At 31.7% G+C, this 23,936-nt stretch overlaps 1 long non-coding RNA gene and 1 pseudogene across 2 annotated transcripts; both read left to right on the forward strand.

Moving 5' to 3' along the window:
* Positions 1-3,569: 3,569 nt before the first annotated feature.
* LOC107850114 lies at positions 3,570-4,922 on the forward strand (annotated as a pseudogene).
* Positions 4,923-18,326: 13,404 nt separating this feature from the next.
* Positions 18,327-19,373, forward strand: LOC124889300. Of its 2 annotated transcripts, XR_007048177.1 has the most exons (3): positions 18,327-18,492; positions 18,574-18,959; positions 19,059-19,373. It is a non-coding gene; the product is annotated as an uncharacterized LOC124889300 (long non-coding RNA). The 2 variants fall into 2 exon arrangements; XR_007048176.1 differs by having other exon boundaries at positions 18,327-18,959.
* Positions 19,374-23,936: the final 4,563 nt, after the last annotated feature.

Raw genomic sequence — 23,936 nt, forward strand, 5'->3', positions numbered from 1 at the left:
GGGAGATTATAAGCGCTATGAAATATGTTAGGTATTATCACCATATCCTCATCCAAAAGATAATTCAAGTCAAATGCTGAAAACATCTCATATTAAGCGTAAGTGCTCTTATTTTGTGTTCCTAAAAGACAAAGTCTATGCATGCGTGAAGCGTGGTAGATTGATCGGTTCCAAATGAAATAGTCCTTGAAAAATAAGGAGCAAATAATCAAAATAAGAAGGCAATGAGCTTTTGAAGAGCCTACGACATACTACTTCATGAAACCTTATGAGAGGTTTATGTACCTGAAAATAATGAAGTGATGAGATCTCAAAATGTTATGTGGCATTGTGAACCGATACGAAATAATATATCTAACACAATGTTGGCGCAATATTATGAAAGATTACGAGGATCTGCATTCTACGTTTATTTAAGCATGCTGACGTAGAAACATTTATCAAGTAATATGAAGGGGTGCATCTTGGTAAGTGAAAACTTATTTGATTTGCAGTCTAGATACTTAAAGATGTCACACATAAAATGTTGAATATTGTCACTTGACAAAATTCGTATGAAAACTTCTTTAAGGATTCAAAATATAAAAGTTTCTAGGAAACTTATTGATAATACTTATATTGTATAAGCTTATAGCTTGAAAATTATTGAAACTCTTGGAGAGTTTTCAAAAGCAATAAGATTATTTGCTGAAATGAGAAATATGTCAATTTGAATTGGTTATGAAGTACCATATCATAGTACAATTGGTGCACTCATGTATTTTATAAAAAACTACAAGACCCAATATAGCCTTTCGCGCAATTTATTAGCAAGGTATATTTCTACTCCTACTAAGAGACATCGAAATGAGATAAGATACATGAGTTTATTTTATTCTAAAGATTGCAGTCTCGATCTTACTGGTCATGCTGATGTTGGGTACTCATCTAACCCACATAAATCTTGGTCTCAAACATACAATGTGTTCACATGTGGGGATACTGCCATATCTTGGAGATATACAAAGCAGTCTATCGTAACCACTTCATCGAATTATGCTGAGATAATAGCTATTCATGAAGCAAGCCGGGAATGTGTATGGTTGAGGTCCATGATACAACTCATTCGAGAAAAATGTGGTGTGAAATATGACAATCTACCCACAATTTTATACAGAGATAATTCAGCATACATAACACATTTTAAGGGAGGATTCATAAATGGAGATAGAACGAAACACATTTTGCCAAAGCTTTTCTACACTCATAAGCTACAAAAGAATGATGATATTAACGTGCAACAGATTCGTTCAACTGATAATGTGACTGATTTATTCACCAAGTCTTCTCCAATTACAACTTTTAAGAAGATGGTGCACAAGATCGGGATGCAAAGGTTCAAAGATGCTCTCATTAGGGAGAGTTAATACGCGCTGTACTCTTTTTTCCTTACGAGGTTTTGTCCCACTGGGTTTTTCTTGTAAGGTTTTTAATGAGGCAACCGAAATGCGTATTATTAGAGATGTGTACTCTTTTTCCTTCTCTAGATTTTTTTCCTACTGGATTTTTTCTAGTAAGGTTTTAATGAGGCATATTATCTACCAATTAGACATTCAAGGGGAGTGTTATAAATGTATTTACATTATAGTAAATGTCTATTAAGATCTACTTTGATATCTATTAGGATTTGAAGCATTTGTCTTTTACTCAGACTAGGAGTAAATTTTCCCCATATCTATAGGAGGGTTTTGTTCTCTAATTTAAGCAAAGTGACTTCACTACGTAAAGTAAGATATATTTCAAAAACTCTCTTCTAACCTCACCCTCCGATCTCGACCTAGAACTTGAGTTCGCGCCCTGATTGGGGACCCGATTCCTGACTCGTAAGTCCTAACCCAACCCAAGCAATGCCAGTTTCATAAAACATTTTTTTCTCACTAACCAAACACTTCAAAATATGTAAAAAAAAATCACTTATTTTCAAGAAAAATATTTTCCTTCGTACTAAACACACCCTTTCTATAAATATTTTCCTCCACACCCTAAATAAATACTAAATAGATTTAGTTCATCCTTAATATATATACACAATATCTTGGCTAATCCGATAATCAAGGACAACCTTTTCTCAAAAGCATAATTATCTCCTCTCCTCAACTCCATCAAAAACTAATTTAAACATCAAAAATCTAAAACCTATAAATCTCAATGAAGAAGTCAATTACATTAACATATAATATTCAAGCAACAATATATACACATATAAACTCACACTTAATTTTGGTCTCACAAAACAATAGGATGGCATCCAAGGTCCTTATTGTTGTGTTTTTCCTTGCCATGGTCACAATGTTTGTTGCTTCAAATATTATTTTTGTTAAGGCAACAAATTATGGAGATCTCCCTTATTATAATGAGTGTTACGAGAATGGCATTAAAAGTGATGCGATCGAAGATAGTGTGAGAAGTGTATGCAGAAGCATCGCCTACGAACTAGAAAATTAAGTGATACGACTAGAGAGGTTGCTCATATGCTTGCATTAGGTTCGACTCACAGCATTAAGGAAGCGATCGATATATATACGTTTCACTTCAAATCTTTATGGTGATGCTTTTGTCATTGGCTTTACTATATGTTGTTCGACAACCTAAAAATAGAAAATGTGACATAAAGAATAATGAAAAATTTCATTTTCTTCATTATATATATTTTTTTCTTTTCTTTTTGAGGATCCTCGTGAAAATAAGCAAGAGCTAACAATTTATATTTGCAAATCCAAATGGTCATCAGATCATACACCAAATAACTCAAATCTAAACCAAAATAATAGGTCTGGTTATTTTGAATTTTGTAAATTGGGCTTCTTTTTTCGATTCTTTATTCTTGCAAAAGAAAAAATAACAAAAAAAAATATTTCGATCAAGCCCCAATATTTATTCATAATTTCACTACGATCATATGAAAGTTTAGTGATTGAAATACAAATACAATGAATTGTTTCAATACCGACTCAAATTTTCCTTTTATTGAATTAATCCACCAATCAAGATTCACTTGATTAATATGTGTGCATACATTTAACAATTCAACATAAACTTCAAGATATTTCATCATAATAATAAATTGAAGATATCCGACATCAAAAACTTCAAATTCCTCAAAATAAATACATTAAAAAGGGACAAATTTTAACGAATGATGCTGCGATGATTAGTGACGAACTTGCTTTCAGACAAAATAATACTTCATCCGTTTCAATTTATGTGACATACTATTTTTTTAATCCGTTCCAGAAAACAATGGCTCTTTCCTTTCTAACAACTTTTTAATTCCAACTTTTAATTTAAAATCACATGATTTAAAAATCTTCATAATTTTCTTAAACTTCGTAGTAATCAATTCGAAACGGAGGTAGAACCGGAAAATCCAAATTTTAAAAATTTATTAGCTGCTTTAAAATCCACGTAGATATTCTCTCTTTTTTTTTTTTTTTATCTTTTCTGCATCTCACACAGCATATAAGATACACAATGATACAGAAATTAAAATAAATGATATTTGTCCAAACACAGTGCATATAAAAAATTTAGGAGATCACATTATATAACCTGAAATTAAAAGTGTATCTTATTAAATTGCATATACTCATTATCGGCACATGTTTATTACATGGTCCTTGATCGTCAAGGAATAAACTAAGAGTATATATATCCTAAATTGCTTAGGATATGGTTCGTACTTTGTAGTTTACCTAAACCATGTCTAAATAGGTTTCGGTTTTGGTTTTCTACTCCTAGTTAATATAGGTTCTCTAACTAATTGCTAGATTTATAGTTGCTATCATGGAGAGACGAGTAACAACAACCAAACGTCCACACCCAATGTGGAAGATTTATAGGGTTATTAGCAGCCATTTGGGAGGGGTGAGATCAGTTGCGGTCGATCCTAGTAATACTTGGTTCTGCACTGGATCCGAAGATCGGACTATAAAGATATGGGATTTAGCAAGTGGTGGGTTAAAGCTCACGTTAACCGGTCACGTCGGACAAGTAAGGGGTCTAGCTGTTAGCAATAGACACACATACATGTTCTCGGCTGGCGATGATAAGCAAGTTAAATGTTGGGACCTCGAACAAAATAAGGTGATTCGGTCCTATCATGGTCATCTGAGTGGCGTTTACTCCTTGGCTCTTCATCCCACAATCGATGTCTTGTTTACTGGGGGTGGTGATTCTGTTTGTAGAGTGTGGGATATTCGGAGCAAAGTACAAATTCATGTTCTGTCTAGACATGGTAACGCTGTTTGTTCTGTTTTAGCTCGAACAATGGACCCTCAGGTTGTAACGGGATCTTCTGACTCTACCATAAAGTTATGGGATCTTAGATATGGCAACACAACGACTACGTTAACACATCATAAGAAATCCGTTCGAGCCATGGCTCAACATCCCAAGGAAGATTATTGTTTCGCGTCTGCATCAAGTGACAGCGTAAAGAAATTCAACCTTCCAAAAGGAGAATTTTTGCACAATATGAATAGTAACATTATTCCACAACAGAAGACTATAATCAACGCGATGGCGGTTAATAATGAAGGTGTAATGGCGACAGGAGGTGACAATGGGAGCTTGTGGTTTTGCGATTCGACAAGTGGTCGCAACATACATCAAGCTCAAACCATTGCTCAACATGGATCATTGGATGGCGACTAGGCACAAGACTTATTAGTTGTGAAGCTGACAAGACCATCAAGATGTGGAAACAAGATGAAGCTACATACCACATATGAACTGAGTTAGAAAACGTACTTAATCTTCCACGTTCATTGGTAAAATTGGAGTGTTGTTCACTGATTGCTACTTATTATTTATTCCAGATGTTCTTTTTGGCCTTAAGAGCTGGTGTTAGTGTAAATTAGTAGTATCTTAATTCAAAAATTTGTGACAGATTGCTTAATTTGGTTTATTTTTCCTTTTTTTTTTTGAGTGGGGGGGGGGGGGGGGGGGGGGGGGTAAACTGTGAAAATTACCATTAACAAATGGTAAGAACAAGTATTTACAATTATGGAGCACTACAAGGAGATAAACTACCTTCCAAGAAGGTTAGTTTCTCTCTTATAGTCTCAACAGGTCAAACAAATAAAGAACCTATCTAAATACTAAGTTTCTATATCAAGTATCTACATCTACTAGCTTTTCTAATCTTCTGTAATATTGTTATCCTTTCAGCTGTTTCTGACTTGATTTGAATGATTGCAACCTCCACTGTAATTCTTATTGTAGGAAAAATTTGTGGTTTATTTTAAAATAATTATTGTGTGTTTGGAAAAGAGTGGTGGAAAACAAATACCAAATAAGAAGTCATATCTTGGCTACATATGTGTTTGAAAGATAGCAAAAGTTGTCTTCTCTTGTTGATAAAAAAATGAGTATTATAACACTTGTATAAACTTGAAAGGAGTATGGTTTTTTCTTGACACATGGTATAACACTTGTATAAACTTGAAAGGAGTATGTTTCTTTCTTGACATTTGGTATGATATGTATATCAATAATAGCAACAGAAGCATTTTTCCTTTGATCAAAAAACAAGTGTACTAACACTTGTTATAATCTAGTAGGAAGAATATTCATCATTTTGCCTATATATATGTATGCTTCTTTGTATATTATGATGTAGAGAGAAAAATAATAACACACACTTTTTTTAAATCATTCTTCTTTTCCATTGGATTATGGTATCTTGTATAGTGGATTTCCTTCTACTTTAGAAGGGTATTGTGATGCAAATTGGATCTCTGATTCAGATGAGACTAAATCCACTAGTGGTTATGTGTTCACTCTTGGTGGTGGTGCAATATCATGGAGATCAACTAAGCAGACGATCTTTGCTAGATCAACTATGGAATCAGAGTTTGTGGCTCTGGAATTAGCTGGTACTGAGGCTGAATGACTAAGAAATTTCTTAGCAAATATCCCTTTTAAAAAGGATGATCTGTTGCCTCATAACCCTTTGAACAAGGATGATCTGTTACCCGATATTTCTTTGAAAAAGGATGATCTGATGCCTCCTGTGTATATACACTGTGATTGTCAAGCCGCAATTGCTATTGCGAAGAATAAATCTTACAATTGTAAGAGTAGACATATGAAGTTGAGGCATAATGTTGTTAAGCAGCTGTTGAGAGATGGAATAATTTCCATTGATTTTGTAAAGTCAGAATTGAATTCGATCGATTCTCTAACTAATCCTGTGGGAAGAAAATTAATTTTTCAAACCTCAAAATAGATGGGATTAAAACTAATATGATTGTCAATGGAGATGGTAACCCAACCTATGTGATTGGAGATCCCATGAAGTAGGTTCATATGGGTAATAACAAGTCGATATTGACTCTGCGCACTTATTGAGAGTGCTTAAACTGCTACTAAAATAGAGGAATGAGTTATTAACTCTTAATGAATTCATAATCCTATTAGGTGGTGTATTTAAGGTAGTGTACACTTAATGAATTCACCTATATGAGAGGTGGAATGAGGCCATTCCTATGAGACTTTTGGTCTTAGTCTCTAGAGCTCTCATGAATACCAGGCATGCGCATGACCTATTGGTGCAAAATCGCGTTGAACAATAACATTGCAGTCAAAATGTGATTGATAAAATCACTGGCTTACAACAAGAATTATTTGGTTCATAGAAATATTATATTTCACCGGTAACTCTGTAAGTTAAATTTTATTGGTCTAAGTTTGGTTCATAGTTCAGAAGACACCAAATCTATTGCATTTTGTCCATGCAAATCAAACAAGTTAATATAGATTTTCTATAAATTATTTTGAAATAATGTGGGGATTGTAGAAAAAATTTGTGGTTTATTTCAAAATAATTATTGTGAGTTTGGAAAAGAGTGGTGGAAAACAAATATCAAATAAGAAGCCATATCTTGGCTGCATATGCGTTTGAAAGATAGCAAAAGTTGTCTTCTCTTGTTGATAAAAAAACAAGTATTATAACACTTGTATAAACTTGAAAGGAGTATGATTTTTTCTTAACACATGGTATAACACTTGTATAAACTAGAAAGGAGTATGTTTCTTTCTTGACATTTGGTATGATATGTGTATCAATAATAGCAAAAGAAGCATTTTTCCTTTGTTAAAAAAATAAGCGTACTAACACTTATTATAATCTAGTAGGAAGAATATTCATCATTTTACCTATATATATGTATGCTTCTTTGTATATTATGATGTATAGAGAAAAATAATAACACACTTTGCCTAAATCATTCTTCTTTTCCATTTCATTCACTTCTCCATTACTATTATATAATCTTTATTGTTAGTTATATCATTTTCCAAATTAACTTGTTGGTACTTGTAGTAATTGTTTTGTTGGTTCCTGTATCCTCTAAATATTTAGAAAAGTGCTTGTTTAATCCTGAAAAAATATTTCATACTGCTGAAATAGTTTCTTAGGACAGTGCCTAGCACGACTCAAGTAAAATTAATATATATCTATATATTGTTATAATTTTGTTTTGCTAATATTAACAAAATAATATTTTGTTATTAGTTGTATAGTAGTATTATTTTTCTTTATTCTCCAACAATCTGAGAAACTATGGCAGAAAATACTATTACTGATACAACTCGAAATACTTCTGTTCCAACTCCAAATACTTCTGTTTCGGTTGTTTCCCAATAATCGATTGTTCTACCATATGTCAAGCCGTTTCCTGATGTTTCAAATATTGAAATATTTGCTAATGAAAATTTTAAAAGGTGGCAAGAACGAGTTTTTTCACTACTTGATGTTCATGGCGTTGCATATGCCTTGTCAGAGACACAACCTGGTGCAGATGGTGACAACAAAGATTTGGAATCATGGCAATACGCCAATAAAGTATGTCGCCATACTATTTTACAAACAATTTCTAATGAACTGTTTGATGTGTATTGCTGTTGTAAAGAAGCAAAAGTCATTTGGGAAGCTTTAATCAAGAAGTTTACAGCTGAAGATGTAACAAAATAAAAGTTTGTGGTTGAAAAGTTTTACAATTGAAAAATGGATGATGTAAAAGAAATAAAAATTCAAATAAATGAATATAAAAAATTATTAGAAGATTTGAAGGCCGAGGACATCACTTTACCAGAAAAATTTGTTGCTGGAGTATTGATTGAAAAACTGCCCAAATCATGGAATGACTATAAAAATAACTTGAAGCACAAACAGTCAAATTTTACTATTGAGGAAATAATAACTCATATTTTAATTGAAGATACCAACAAAGCAAATTTGGTACAAGGTCAACACAGCAACAACAGAAGGTATGATAATCAGTCTCAAGGTAACAAACGTTTTAATCCCAATTTTAAGAAAATAAAAGGGTCTTGTTTTGTTTGTGGAAAACCAGGTCATTATGCAGCTTAGTGTAGGCACAGAGTAAGAAATAAAAAAGCAATAATAAATCCTCCCAAAGCTAATTTAGCTGAAGGAGATGAAATAATTGCAGCTGTTATCTCTCAAGTAAATATGGTGGCACATGTGAAAGAATGGGTGGTAGACTCTGGGGCTACTCTACACATTTGTACAAATCGAGAAACATTTGCCTCCTATACATCAATAGGAGATGACAGTGAAATGGTCTACCTTGGTGACTCAAGAACTGCAAAAGTCCTGGGTAAGGGTAAAGTTCTCCTAAAACTCACTTTAAAAAAAACTTTATCCCTTATGGATGTGCTACATGTTCCTACAATGCGAGCAAATCTGATTTATGTGGCTTTGCTGAATAAAGTTGGAATAAAAGTGTCTCTAGAATCTAATAAGTTTATTTTGAAAAAAATAATGTATTTGTGGGAAAAGGCTATTGTAACCATGAACTTTATGTACTTAATACTGTAAATGATAATGCATCTGCTTTTATTTATATGGTTGAATCTATTTATTTATGGCATGCTAGATTAGGACATGTTAATATTAAATATGTAAAGAATATGCAATCTCTTAGTTTAATTTCTGGTTTGAATTAAAGTAATTTTGATAAATGTGAAATATGTGTTGAATCTAAAATTACTAAAAAAATCATGTTTTTCAGTTAATAGAGAATCTGAATTGTTATCTTTGATCCACACTGATTTGGATGATTTAAAACAAACTATGACTAGAGGTGGTAAAAGGTATTATGTGACTTTTATTGATGATTTCTCTAGATTTACTAAGTTGTATCTGCTTAGAAATAAGGATGATGCATTTAATGCTTTTGTGTCTTATAAATCTGAAGTTGAAAATCAGCTTAGTAGAAAAATCAAGAGAATTAGATCTGATAGAGGTGGAGGATATGTATCTTTGAATGATTTTTGTGAAAAAAGGTATTATTCATGAAATTACTCCGCCTTATTTTCCTGAGTCAAATGGTGTAGCTGAGAGGGAGAATAGGAAATTGAAAGAAATGATGAATTCTATGTTAATTAGCTCTTTTGCACCTGATAATTTGTGGGGTGAAGCTATTTTGTCTGCATGTCATTTACAGAATAGAATTCCTTATAAAAGAACTGGTAAAACCCCTTATGAGTTGTGGAAAGGTCATAAGCCTAATTTGAAATATTTAAAAGTGTAGGGTTGTCTTGCTAAAGTTCTTCTTCCTGAACCTAAGAAGAGGAAAATAGGTTCAAAAACTGCTGGTTGCATGCTTATTGGATATGCTAAACATAGTGCTGCATACAGATTTCTTGTCTTGAAAAGTGACGTACTTGATGTAAATACTATAATTGAGACCAAAAATACTGAATTCTTTGAACATATTTTTTCACTATGTGATTAAATCTCTTATGCACCTGTTGAAAGAGAAAATGAATCTACCTCTAATATTGAAGAACTGAGAAGGAGTAAAAGGCCTAGAAAAGAGTATTTTTCTTATGGAAATGATTTTTAGACTTTTCTTGTTAATAATGAACCATCAAATTATTTTGAATTTGTATCTTCTTCTGATGCTAAATTTTGTAAAGAGGCAATAAAAGTTGAACTTGATTCAATTATGAAAATTAATACATGGGTTTTAACTAATTTACCTCCTGGTGCAAAACCGATTGGTTGTAAATGGATTTTTAAGAAGAAACTTAATGCAGATGGATCTTTAGATAAATATAAAGCTCAGTTAGTAGCTAAAGGATTTTCTCAAAAGCAAAATGTCGATTACTTTGATACATTTGCACCAGTAACAAGAATTACTTCTATTCGAATATTAATTGCTTTAACATCAATTCATAAACTGGTTATCCATCAAATGGATGTAAAAACAGTTTTCTTAAATGATGATTTAGAAGAAGAAATTTATATGGTTCAACCTGAAGGATGTGTAATTTCTGGACAAGAAAATAAAGTTTGTAAATTAATTAAATCTCTTTATGACCTTAAAGAAGCTCCTAAACAGTGACATGAAAAATTTGATCAAGTCTTGTTAAAAGACTGCTTTTCTTCTATTGAGATAGATAAATGTGTTTATACAAAAGTAGTAGACAGTGATGTTGTGATAATTTGTTTATATGTTGATGAAATGCTTATATTTGGTACATGTATAAATCTTGTGGAACGTACCAATTTATTTTTGTCTACTAACTTTGATATGAAAGATTTGGGTGAAGTGAATATGATATTGGGATTTAAAGTTATAAGGAGTGAAGATGGTATAATGTTATCACAAGAACATTATGTGGAAAGACTTCTAAAGAAGTTTGAATGTTGGGAGGTAACTCTTGTAGCCAATCCTTATGATGCTAATTCTAAATTAAAAAGGAATAATGGAGATCCAGTTACTCAGTCTAAGTATGCACATATCATTGGTAGTCTAATGCATTTAACGAATTTCACTAGGCCTGATATAGCCTATGTTGTGTGTAGATTGAGTAGATATACTCATAATCCCAATTATGAACATTGGTGTGCATTAATGAGATTAATGAAATATTTGAAAGGAACTGTAAATTATGGTATCTTGTATAGTGGATTTCCTTCTACTTTAGAAGGGTATTGTGATGCAAATTGGATCTCTGATTCAGACGAGACTAAATCCACTAGTGGTTATGTGTTCACTTTTAGTGGTGGTGCAGTATCATAGAGATTAGCTAAGCAGACGATCATTGCTAGATCAACTATGGAATCAGAGTTTGTGGCTCTGGAATTAGGTGATACTGAGGCTGAATGACTAAGAAATTTCTTAGCAAATATTTCTTTTAAAAAGGATGATCTGTTGCCTCATAGTCCTTTGAACAAGGATAATCTGTTGCCTAATATCCCTTTGAAAAGAGATGATCTGATGCCTCCTGTGTATATACACTGTGAATGTCAAGCCGCAATTTCTATTGCGAAGAATAAATCTTACAATTGTAAGAGTAGACATATGAAGTTGAGGCATAATGTTGTTAAGCAGTTGCTGAGAGATGGAATAATTTTCATTGATTTTGTAAAGTCAGAATTGAATGCGGCCGATTCTCTGACTAAGCCTGTGGGAAGAAAATTAATTCTTCAAACCTCAAAATAGATGGGATTAAAACCAATATGATTGTCAATGAAGATGGTAACCCAACCTATGTGATTGGAGATCCCATGAAGTAGGTTCATATGGGTAATAACAAGTCGATATTGACTCTGCGCACTTATTGAAAGTGCTTAAACTGCTACTAAAATAGAGGGATGAGTTATTAACTCTTAATGAATTCATAATCCTATTGGGTGGTGTATTTAAGGCGGTGTACACTTAATGAATTCACCTATATGAGAGGTGGAATAAAGCCATTCCTATGAGACTTTTGGTCTTAGTCTCTAGAGCTCTCATGAATACCAGGCACGCACATGGCCTATTGCCGCAAAACCGCATTGAACAACAAAATTACGGTCAAAATGTGATTGATAAAATCACTGGCTTACAACAAGAATTATTTGGTTCATAGAAATATTATATTTCACCAGTAACTCTGTAAGTTAAATTTTATTGGTCTAAGTTTGGTTTATAGTTCAGAAGACACCAAACCTACTGCATTTTGTCCATGCAAATACAATAAGTTAATATAGATTTTCTATAAATTATTTTGAAATAATGTGGGGATTGTAGAAAAAATTTGTGGTTCATTTCAAAATAATTATAGTGAGTGTGGAAAAGAGTGGTGGAAAACAAATATTAAATAAGAAGTCATATCTTGGCTACATATGTGTTTGGAAGATAGCAAAAGTTGTCTTCTCTTGTTGATAAAAAAAAAAAGTATTATAACACTTGTATAAATTTGAAAAGAGTATGATTTTTTCTTGACACATGGTATAAAACTTGTATAAATTTGAAAGGAGTATGTTTCTTTCTTGACATTTGGTATGATATATGTATCAATAATAGCAAAAGAAGCATTTTTCCTTTGTTAAAAAAACAAGTGTACTAACACTTGTTATCATCTAGTAAGAAGAATATTCATCATTTTGCCTATATATATGTATGCTTCTTTGTATATTATGATGTAGAGAGAAAAAATAATAACACACACTTTGTTTAAATCATTCTTCTTTTTCATTTCATTCACTTCTCCATTACTATTATATAATCTTTATTATTAGTTATATCATTTTCCAAATTAACTTGTTGGTATTTGTAATAATTGTTTTGTTGATTCCTGTATCCTCTAAATATTTAGAAAAGTGCTTGTTTAATCCTGGGAAAATATTTCACACTGCTAAAATAGTTTTTTAGGACAGTACCTAGCACGACTCAAGTAAAATTAATGTATATCTATATACTGTTATAATTTTGTATTGCTAATATTAACAAAATAATATTTTGTTATCAGTTGTATAGTAGTATTATTTTTCTTTATTCCCCTAAACAACTTCTAGTTCCTTGCTATCCATGTATGGTAGATTCTAGCTCCAGAGACTGAAGTTGCAAGCTCTTTTTTGAATTGTTTTCAATGTCTTCCTTTTATCCAGGTGAGGCATTGTGATACCCTCTTCTTATGTGTGCTGATACCTGACCATGATTCCAACTCTGTCTTTTCATGGTTTGTCCATCTGCATTCAGCAAATAAGTGCAACAGATTCTCTATTTAATGTGCCTCACGTAAACAACATTTAACATCAACAACTGAAATGTTTTTTAATCTCTGCATTCTTTCTTTTGTAAGTATTCTCTCCTGATTAGCTATTCACACTATGAATTTGTGTTTTGGTAACATGATTGCATTCCATATCAGATTCACAAGCAACGTGTCAAATCAGTTTACCTACTAATGCTATGTTCCATAATTTGCAACTTTTAATATTCAATCCTCCATATTTCTTAGGCTTGCAGATGGTATCCCAAGAGATCAGTGGAGTTTTCGTCATGTCTTCCTTGCTTCCCCACAAATAGTTCCTGCATATTTTGTCAACCTCTTTCAACACACCTTGAGCCAGAATAAACACAGGCCCCCAAAAGTATAATTAGAGAATAAAACTACATTAATGATCCGAAGTCTGCCTGCATTATGATAGAGATCTTGAGTACACACTTGTGATTCTTGTAGTTATCTTAGCAACCAGTTGGTGGCAATGGTCCATTTCTTGGATCTTAATGGTAGACCTAAATATCTGATTGGCAGAGTACCTTAGTAACTCTACTGAAATACTGTAGCACCTTTATCATTCTATTAATTGACTAAATGTCTCCTTTACAAAACAACATCAAGTTATCCGCAAGCACTAAATGGTTCAACTGTATACTTTTGCACATAGGATGGTATTGAAAATCAGGTAAATCTCCCATCTTTTGAAGTGCTCTTGATAGATACTCTATGACTAATACAAACAGTAGAGGAGAAATAGGATCACCTTGCCGCAAACCTCTTTACCCTTCAAAATAGCCGTGATTCTCTCTATTTACCCTGATGACTTATCACAATTTCAAGGATTTCAATCACTCTAGCTAAAATTATCAGTATTATTTCTGTTCTCAGTCAATTAGTCTAATATCAATGAGCTACAATATAGTTCCATAAAATGTTAGGACCTTCTTCCAATGGAAAACCAAGTAGAATTCTAGAACAACATACTAAATTTTACAGCAACATAAAAGAGTATAGTTGCAGCCAAACTATAAAGAATAATATAGCAAAAAGAACAAGAAATTTATAATCACATAATTATAGCAAAACAAAACATTGTTACATGAATTCAACCAAAAAGAATCCAGCCTCAACAATGGAAGCTGACAAAAGGAAAAATCAACAAAACATTTGGAGGCATTAGGCATAGATAAAAAGATATTACATAACTTATTGAGTTGTCTGCATGCCTTAAATCCTATTGGATCGTCCAAAAATGCATTAGAGGATCTAACGCACCCATCAACATTTTTTAAGAGTTGACTCAATATACCTCAAATCACGAACACAATCCTTACAAATAGTTAGCAAAAGGTTGAAGTTCATTTCTTGTACTTGAATGATCCCATTCCAAAGATTCCCACCAATCTTTATCACTCAAATTTATAGCAATCTCTTTAAGTGTAGATGGAATTTGGAGTTCCTCTTGAGGGGAAAAAAAGAAAGGCAATTTCCTTAACTTACCACATTCTTTTATTGACACTTTCTTGATTGAATTACAAATCATTTTTCCATTGCATATGACCTTCAATTCTGGCAAAGAACATAGGCAAATTCTTGTCAATTTATGAAGGATGACGATTCCATCATTTTCATATGCAATTATTTCCTCGATTTGACTAGACAGAAAGGATATTTTAGACCCAATAAATAGACGGAGGATATTTTTGCACCATTCTACACGTAGAAAAACACTATGAGACGCGGTGAGAAGTTAGGGATGGGGCTGTTGATGTGAGATATATGATAAAAGGGTGGGTGTGAAGGAGATAATGAACCTGAAATGCCACATATATATTAGAACTTGTTCTTTTCACTTTGTTAGAGTCTCATATTGATAGGTTAAATGGTCCTTAATTTCCTTATATGGACTTGGACAATCCTCCCCTCATGAGCTAGCTTTTGAGGTTGAGTTAAGCCCAAGATTCATTCTTTACATGGTATCAGAGTCGAAATTGAGTTAGACCCAAGATCCATTCTTTACAATTATTTAAAACTCGTTTTTCTCATTTTAAAGTTGTTGCCATGTGATCAGGAAGTCACGGGTTCAAAAACAGACCTAGTGTATTCCCACAAAGTGAGGTTTGGGGAGGGTAAGATGTACGCAGTCCATACCACTGCTTCCGAAGAAGCAGAGAGGTTGTTTTCATAGACCCCCGGCTCAAGATAGAGAATAATACACCAAGAACGTAATGGAACATGTAACAGGAAAGGGTGGCATACAGAAATAAGAGATAATAAAAATAATTATTAGAGAAGTACAAAATAAGAGAAATACGAGTAATTCGAAAATAAGAGATAAAAACTAGGACACCCACCTAGTAGTAACATACACTCGCAAACTAGAGGCCCTACTCAAGGACACCGTCCTAGTTACATACCCTCACCCACCCCACCCAAACTCACCTGACTAAAGGCTCCTACTCAAGGACACATGCTTAGGATTACTGCCCTGCTACACAAACGTTCTCCTAACACCTAGCCACAAATTCACACACTCAGCCTTGAATACTCTGTGTCAACACATCCATTACCAACGCAAAAAGGAAAGGGCTAAGAGTCGATCCTTGATGTAAACCTGTCTCGACCGAAAAATGCCCTGAGTCACCTCCCGTCGTCCTCACCCGAGTCTTTCCTCCATCGTATATGTCCTTAACAGTTCTGATGTACGCCACTGGAACACTTCTCACCTCCAAGCATCTCCAGAGAACCTTCCTAGGGACTTTGAAATACAAGGTAAGGCTGCGTACGATACACCCTTGTGGTGGGGCCCTTCCCCGGACACCGCGCATAGCGATAACTTTAGTGCACCGAGCTATTTTTTTTCTTCTTCTCATTTTAAAGAAATTTATTATTATTTCTAACAGAAGAAGCAAAAGAAACTCCCACACCATTTCACCCTCTTATTAAAAAGATCATTGGTTGATACTCCATATGATTTGTCTCAACTTCAAGCACTACCGTTAACTAAACTTCAGTACAATTATTACAACCGTCCAAATAATAAATATGCAATTTGCCAATTTGGAAGATATATAGTTGGATTATTTTTGTTATTATTATTATTTCAACTAGTTTAGACATATTTAATATTAACGAGTACAATTACAAAGAGATGTCCATATAAGTAAAGTCACTTAAGAGCCAATTTCTTGAGGGCACATCCAAGTAAGTCAATTAGGAAGTGCCAAACTTCTTAAGGGTACATTTACATCTTCATATGCACATAAGTTAGGCGAAGATTTTTGTGAGACAGTACGATCCTATATTAAACTGTTAAAAGGACATAATAAAAGATCGTTATAATAATAATAAATATATATTCAGTATAATTTTATAATTATGGGTCTGATGATGGTTGTGTGTGCGCATACCTTAACTTATATAGTATTGGTAGAGATCGGTATTTGTTTATGATAGATCATAGTAACAATAACAAATGCTTTGATTAGGGGTGGCAAATGGGCGGGTTGGGTTAGGATCGAAGATATTAAATGGGTTGAAATGAATATCGGGTTGGGTCATGACCGGTGGTGGACCTACACTTTTCACCAAGTGGGTTCAAAGTTGCTGCATAAAATAACTAAAAAAGAAATGCCCTTACAGGGGATAGAACACAGGACATATATGTTAACAATTGAACTAACTAGCACTGAGCCGGGCGCTACTCTTGTGTATTGTGGGTTTAACATACAATATATACCTTTTAAATTTATAAAAACTGCTTATATATATGTATATATACGGTGTAATTTTTCGACGAAGTGGGTTCATATGAACCCACTTGAACCTATGTGGATCCGCCCCTGGTCATGACCCGTTCAAATTCACTTTGGGTTGAAATGGGTAAAAATCGAGTTGAGTTTTAACCTGCCCAATTTAACTCGTCTAGTCTAAAAAATATTAACATATTAGTATTTACCACTTGTAAAGAAAATAAATTTGAATGGGTTGAAAAGTTGGGAGGGTGAATAGGGAGTGGGATAAAAATATTTTTTAAAAATTTATTTTTTAGAGAGAGCTATGGAGTAAGGGGTCGGGGGACAGGGGTTGGTTTTTAGGATGGGGGTTGAGGTAACAATTTTTTTTAAAATAAATTTATTTTTTAAAAAAATAAATATTTTTTCTTAAAAAAAAATTGAGAGCAGGCGGGGGTAGGTTTGGGTGTGGGTGTAGGGGTTAGGGAAATGATAAGGATAAGGGTTGCGGTAAGAGTTTTGTTTTTTAAAAAAAGAAAATAACTTTATTTTTTTTTAAAAAAGTAAATTTATTTTTTTAAGAAAAATATATGTTTGGGGGTAGGGGTTAGGGAAAGGATGGAGATTGTGGTAAGAGTTTTTTTTTTTTTTTTTTAAATAACTTTAGTTTTTTTAAAAAATAACTTTATTTTTTTAAAAAAATAAATTTAGTTTTTTAACGAAAAATGTATGTTTGGGGGGAGGGGGATATGTAGTATATGGGAGGAGGGTTACTTATTTTATTTTTAAGTTAAATAATCTATCTATATATAATAGGAGAGGCAAAAATGTCACATGTCAGCACCACAAAAATCAGTATTAAATAATTAAATAAATTAAAATAAATAAATAATTTTCTATCTATCTATATATAATAGGAAATGCAAAAGTGACAAGTGTCAACACTATAAAAATTCTACTTAAAAAGAATAAATTAAAAAAATAACTATTCAAAATGAATTTTTTTTTTTTACATAAATTAATCTGTACATTAACTACCTACCCCTATACAAATTACACATTAAAAAATAAAAATTTATTTTTACCCGATGAAATATCTATGGACTCCAAGTGTAAAAAGCTAAATAAGGAAGATTTGAATTTTATTTTTAAAAAATTACTATTAATTAGAGTATTAACTATTAAAAAAATAATTTTTTTAAAAAAGCTATACAAACTCATCAGTATTTCATATCACGTTTAAAATTTAAAATGGAAAAATGCATTATTTTCATCCCAAACTATAGTTGAAAAGTCGAATCCACATCTAAACTATATAAGTGACGTATTACACACCTTAACTATAAAAAGTGATACTTTTTACATCCTGTCAGACATTGTACCACTTGCATGCGTTGTAGTGTTTTACATGCGCTGCCACGTCAGTATAGTCCAAAAAAATAATAAATTTATTATTTTTATAATTTTTTTTTCTTTTTAATTTATTTTTTCCTTCTTCTTCAATGTCTAAAACCTCCATTATTGTTAATGTCCAAAACCTCTATTATACCATATTCATCACCCTAAACTTTATCCCACCAACAAAATTATCATAATAATTAATTTCTTCTAACAATGTTCTTCATCCGTAACCCATCATCTTTTCTTAAAAAAAAAATAAAAATTCTCACGTATAATCGCCATTAAAGCTGCGGTAATGTTTCAAACTTCTGTTCATTTTCCTGCTATTATCTATTGGTTCTACTTGTAACTTATCACCTTTATTTGATTGCAGTGTCCAACAAATATTGTCCCTTTCTTTGGTGACCTTTATGTTTCAAAAAATGGTAATATGAAGGTATATTGTAAAATTGACATTGATTTGATGAAGGTGGAGGATGAATTGTGTTATTTGGGAATGAGTGTTTTTTTTTTTTAATTAAAATTTTTGGGTCATTTCTGACCCCTTTTATTGATACTCAAAACACTCCAGTCCAAAATAAAAGTGACCCGGGTCAATCCTTGCATAAGAATTGAAAAGTTTCCTAAAAATGAACAATAGTACTCTTTCCTAAACGTTAGAAACGATTTTCATCACTTTTTCCTTGTCCTTTGCACCGCCTCTCATCCATGTCCATCTCAGCTTCCAATCGAAAGTGTTTGAATCCTCAGTTGGTGCTGGTAATTCCTTACTGTCCCCTGTTTTTGTACTTGTTTTTGTCAATCTCCTTGAGAAATGCTGATGTTGGTTGTGCTGATGTTGTTATTTTTTCCTCTCAGGTATTGTTGAAATTATTTTTCAGATCTTGAGGAGTATTTCCTGTCATGAAGGGAGGTTTTATCTACCCCTGTTTTTTGTGAACGTTTTTGATAATTAGAGCATCTAGTTAGACATAGCACAGAAGAGTAGTTATTGAAATTGCTCAAACATTTGCTGTGTCTCTGCTTTGTTTTCGCAAACTTGTGAAATTTGGGAGCCCCTAGATTTCTCATCTCCTTAATCGAACAAATCGACTGTTTGTTCTGAATGTAATTATGCATGTGACTGAATCTGTCTTGTTCTGATTCTCAGATTGGGAATTTGTGTTTTATCCATGTTAATGTGCTTTCTGATTCTTGCTGGTAGCTCATAGAAATTGTGATATTCTGTGCTCCCCTATGCATCGATTACTTCATTTGCTAAAGCATCTGCTACTGTATTTCCTTCTCTAAAAGTATGTTGTATCTTTGCTTGGATTGCCTGAATTCTGTCCCTCATATATTTGGGGATGGGGTTGGAATTTGAAGGTAGGGTGATGAAAAAATTGTGTTGGTTAGGGTGGGGTGACGAAGAAGAAGATGGTTTGGGGGTGGGGGTTGACGAAGAAGAAGATGGTTTTGGGGGTGGGGGTGATAAAGTAGATAATTGTTTGGGGGTGGGGAGATGGATGCTGGGGGGTTGGGGAGGAGTATTTTAATTTTTTTTATATTAATTTTTAATTTAAATGCGCTATTTTTTATTCAAATAATTATGTATTTTTTACGTCAGATCTAGGGAGTAAAAAGTATCACTTTTTTATAGTTAAGGTGCGTAATAGGTCACTTATATAGTTTAAGTGTGGATTCGATTTTTCGACTGTAGTTTGGGGTGGAAATAATGCATTTTCCCATTTAAAATTTAATAAACTACCTTTTACAGTTTTATGCTTTTGAATGACAACTACTACAAATCCAACTTCTCTGTATCTCGATTTTCTAATCTCTATGAATTATATTCTTTCAATGATTTATACGAGATCAAATCGATAGAAATAGTGCTCAAACAGATCTGTTTAGACATTTCAATAAATGCGTCTCCCATTTACATAGCATTATTTTTTCGTAGGATATTTTCTTCTTTGGAAGATAATTATTGTCATGTTCACTATGGATTAGTTTTATGTTCCATAATCGAATGTTGTATTAGTTATCTGAGTTCATAAATTGAGATTTCAACAGATAGGTATTTGACTTATTAACATTTAGTTTATTCGTTTTTCAATTTAATAAAGAATCTTTCGGTGGAACATATCCAAGAACAATTCATCACGATTTAAACAAAGTGACGCAATTCGTTATTCTCTCAAAATAATTCTGTTTTTCTATTAGTGAATTCAAGAGATGGAAATTACATTCATCGGGAAATCTAAAATCAACAACACCTATAGAGCAGTTCAGTCGTTGGAGATCATGCTCAAGCTTGCGCGATTTGACAGCAGGTATAGTTATTCTTTTCCATCTTTGAATAAAATCACATTTCATACACTATGTTACATATAACGAGAAGATATATTGAAGTAGTAAGTTTTTTTGTATAAGACATAAAAACATACATGATCACTACCCTCTGTAACATGAATTTAAAGTGCACAGTTCATTTATTAATTTCAATAATGAGCATTTCTCATAAGAGCACATCTTGGCAAAACATAATACTGAAAGAAAAATTAAATTTGAGTGAATAATATCTGCTGAAGACAGTAAAGTTTAATTAGCCGTCATTAATTTTAAGAAGAAAATTGGAAATGGAGATGATTCCCTTTTAAGCACAAAAGTTTATCTTTTTTTTTTTGCTAATTTGAAATATGTTTGTCATGGTCTTTCTTTTCTCTCAATTGATATAATCGATCCTTGATAACATCGATAGGGATATTACATTCATTCAAACCTTATTCTTCATCTTTCAATCTTTGTACTGAAACAACCAAAGCACCTCACCCAAATAAAAGTTTTGCATCAACGCATACCAAAGCACCTCACCCAAATAAAAGTTTTGCATCAATGCATACATCTTTGTTTTAGCTAAACTTTTGTCTTCTAAATTAAAAAAAACAACAACCAGCATAATGAACTGCTCAATGTATCTCATATTACTTGCATCAATAGATAAGAGTAAAAATATCACGATTCAAAATCAAGGATCGTGATGACACTTAAAGTCATAATTATATATAAAATAAATGCTTTGCTTAGAGTAATTGAGATATGTATGAAATATGCATGGCACTCATACATATGCAGGTGAAGGCGTAATTGGGATATGTATGGTCAAAGCTTGATTTGAACTTTTTGATGATGACAAGGAAAAAAATGCATTAGATGTGAGTACCTTTTTTTTAACTTTGAATGTGAGTTTGATATTGCTAATTGCACATTTTATTAAAAGTGTTAAAATATATTAGATTTTTAAGAATGAGAAAATTCTATATCTAATTAACTGAAGGGAAAAGGTACAAATATGCCCTGAACTTTAATAAATGGTACATATATATCCCTCGTTATACTTTCGGTACATATATGTCTTTGCCATTAATGAAAAGGTACAAATATACCCTTATCACTAAAGATAAGGGCATATCTGTACCCAAAGTATGATAAAGTGTATATACATATCATTTATCGTTGTTCGAAGGTATATTTGTCCCTTTTTTATTTTTATTTTTTTATTTCAAATAATCAACCCAAACCTACTAATCGACCTAGTAAACCAACTACCTCACCCAATCTATTTTAAAACCCAAGAGACGCTTATCTAACATACGCATTTTTTTACACTTATAACGATATCACTACTAAAAAAATATAGATTACACTTATAACGATATCACTACTAAAAAAATATAGATTTCTGACAACAAAAAAACCAACCACATCGGCGCAAGTGGTTGCTTTTATATTTTAAAATTTCAAAATAATTATTTCAATAATTTTTATATTAATTATTATTTCTTTTATAAAAAAATCGACCACTTATGATCGGTTTTTAATTAAAAAAATAAACCAACCACAAGTGGTCGGTTTTTAATTAAAATAAAAAAAATAATTTTTAAAAACAATCCTTCAAATTCGTACATATTTAACTTTTACAACATTACCGACGCTATAATTTTTGATACTATTATGCTGCTTACCTACAAATAAATAAATGTAACAAACTAAATTAATTATTTGAAACCTATATATAAAACTAGTTTTACGAGGCCGTGCTAACCTCAGGCCCAAACTTAAAGTATAAAAAATAATAATTTTAATTTAAAACTATTATTTGTATTATAATCAGTATAATCTAATGATATGTTAAACAAGTCGTTAATAAGTTTTCATACTCCTTGAGTATTTAAATCACATAATTAAATAATTTTAAATAAAATATTATTTGTAAAGAAGAAAGTGTTACCAGAGAATTAGAATACATTGAAAGGCTATAAGTAACTTGATATCTTATATAATGAAATGATTTAAAATATTTAATAATTACGCTTCGATGAAGATCATAGATAGAAGAAATATTGATATTTTTATAAATTTGCTTGTAAATAATTTCTTAGTTATAGCTAAAAATAAATTTATTTGGATATTTATTGAGTTTTAACTTCGCTCATAATTTTAATGACAATAGTTTTTTTATTGTCGGAGAGTTGTCTGCTTTCCTGGCCTTTCCCTCTTATTAGATTGTAAGATTATACATATATTAAAATTATACAGTTATAAATGGTAAAAGTTTTTAAATATAGTATATTTTGGTAAGTTTTTCTTTTACAAATTCACACCATAAAAAACTTCTTGAAAACTTTATAAACAAATGTGAAGACTTTCAGAATGAATTAATTACAAGGATAATATAATGAAAATTTAATCAATGCTTTATTGATCTAGTATAATGGACAGTTAATATAAAATAATTATTTTTAATAAAATGATCAACTAATATGGAACGGAGAAAGTAAATTATAAAAATGAAAAAGGTATATTATACCCTCGAACTTTGATAAATTGAATAAATATACCCTCCGTCATATTTTGAGTACAAATATACTCTTATCACTAACGGTGGAACACGATTGTGACACGTATCCCGCTGTTAGTGATAAGGGTATATTTGTACCTTTTCATTAACGATAAGACTATATTTGTACTCAAAGTATGACGGGGTTATATTTATATCATTTATCAAAGTTTGAGGGTATATTTGTACCTTTTCCGTTAACTGAAAGTAACAATCAAAGACATCAAATTATAGCAAGATAATGAAAATTTGCATGTTATGTTGCAATATAAAATTTTAATGACAATTAGAATATAACAGGTAAAAGATGATAAAGTTTTTAGCTTACTGAATCTTACAAAATATTTCTTTGTTGTGGTCTAATAAGCATGTGAATATGTTCTCAAAATTGAGGATAGTTTTAATAGTTTGTTGCATATTAAATTAAAAATAAAATAAATCAATATGTATAAACAAGTTTTCTCAACAGTTTTTATTCGTTTCATGGTGATGATAAATTTTTAACTGGATTACATTTACAACTTAGATTTTTTTCTACTAATCAAGTAATGCAAGCGTGGTTAGATTGAAATCAATCCAATATATACAGATTTTATTAGAATTTCATTTTTAAGTGAATGTTAGTGCTGCTACTAATTAACTTAAAGTGATAAAATTAATAAGTAATGATCTACAAATTTTATTTACTCAGATCAGTTATTTGTACACACAAACAAAAAAAATTTGTGGTGGTGTTTGCTTGTTTTATTAATGTCAATTTTCATTATATAAAAAAATAAAATAATTATCTCAATTGAATTATTTTTGTTTTTTGAATTTGTAAAGATTTTCAGATCCTACTTTGTAAAAATATA

Source organism: Capsicum annuum, chromosome 12, assembly GCF_002878395.1.
Source record: "Capsicum annuum cultivar UCD-10X-F1 chromosome 12, UCD10Xv1.1, whole genome shotgun sequence".
Taxonomy (NCBI): Eukaryota; Viridiplantae; Streptophyta; class Magnoliopsida; order Solanales; family Solanaceae; genus Capsicum; species Capsicum annuum.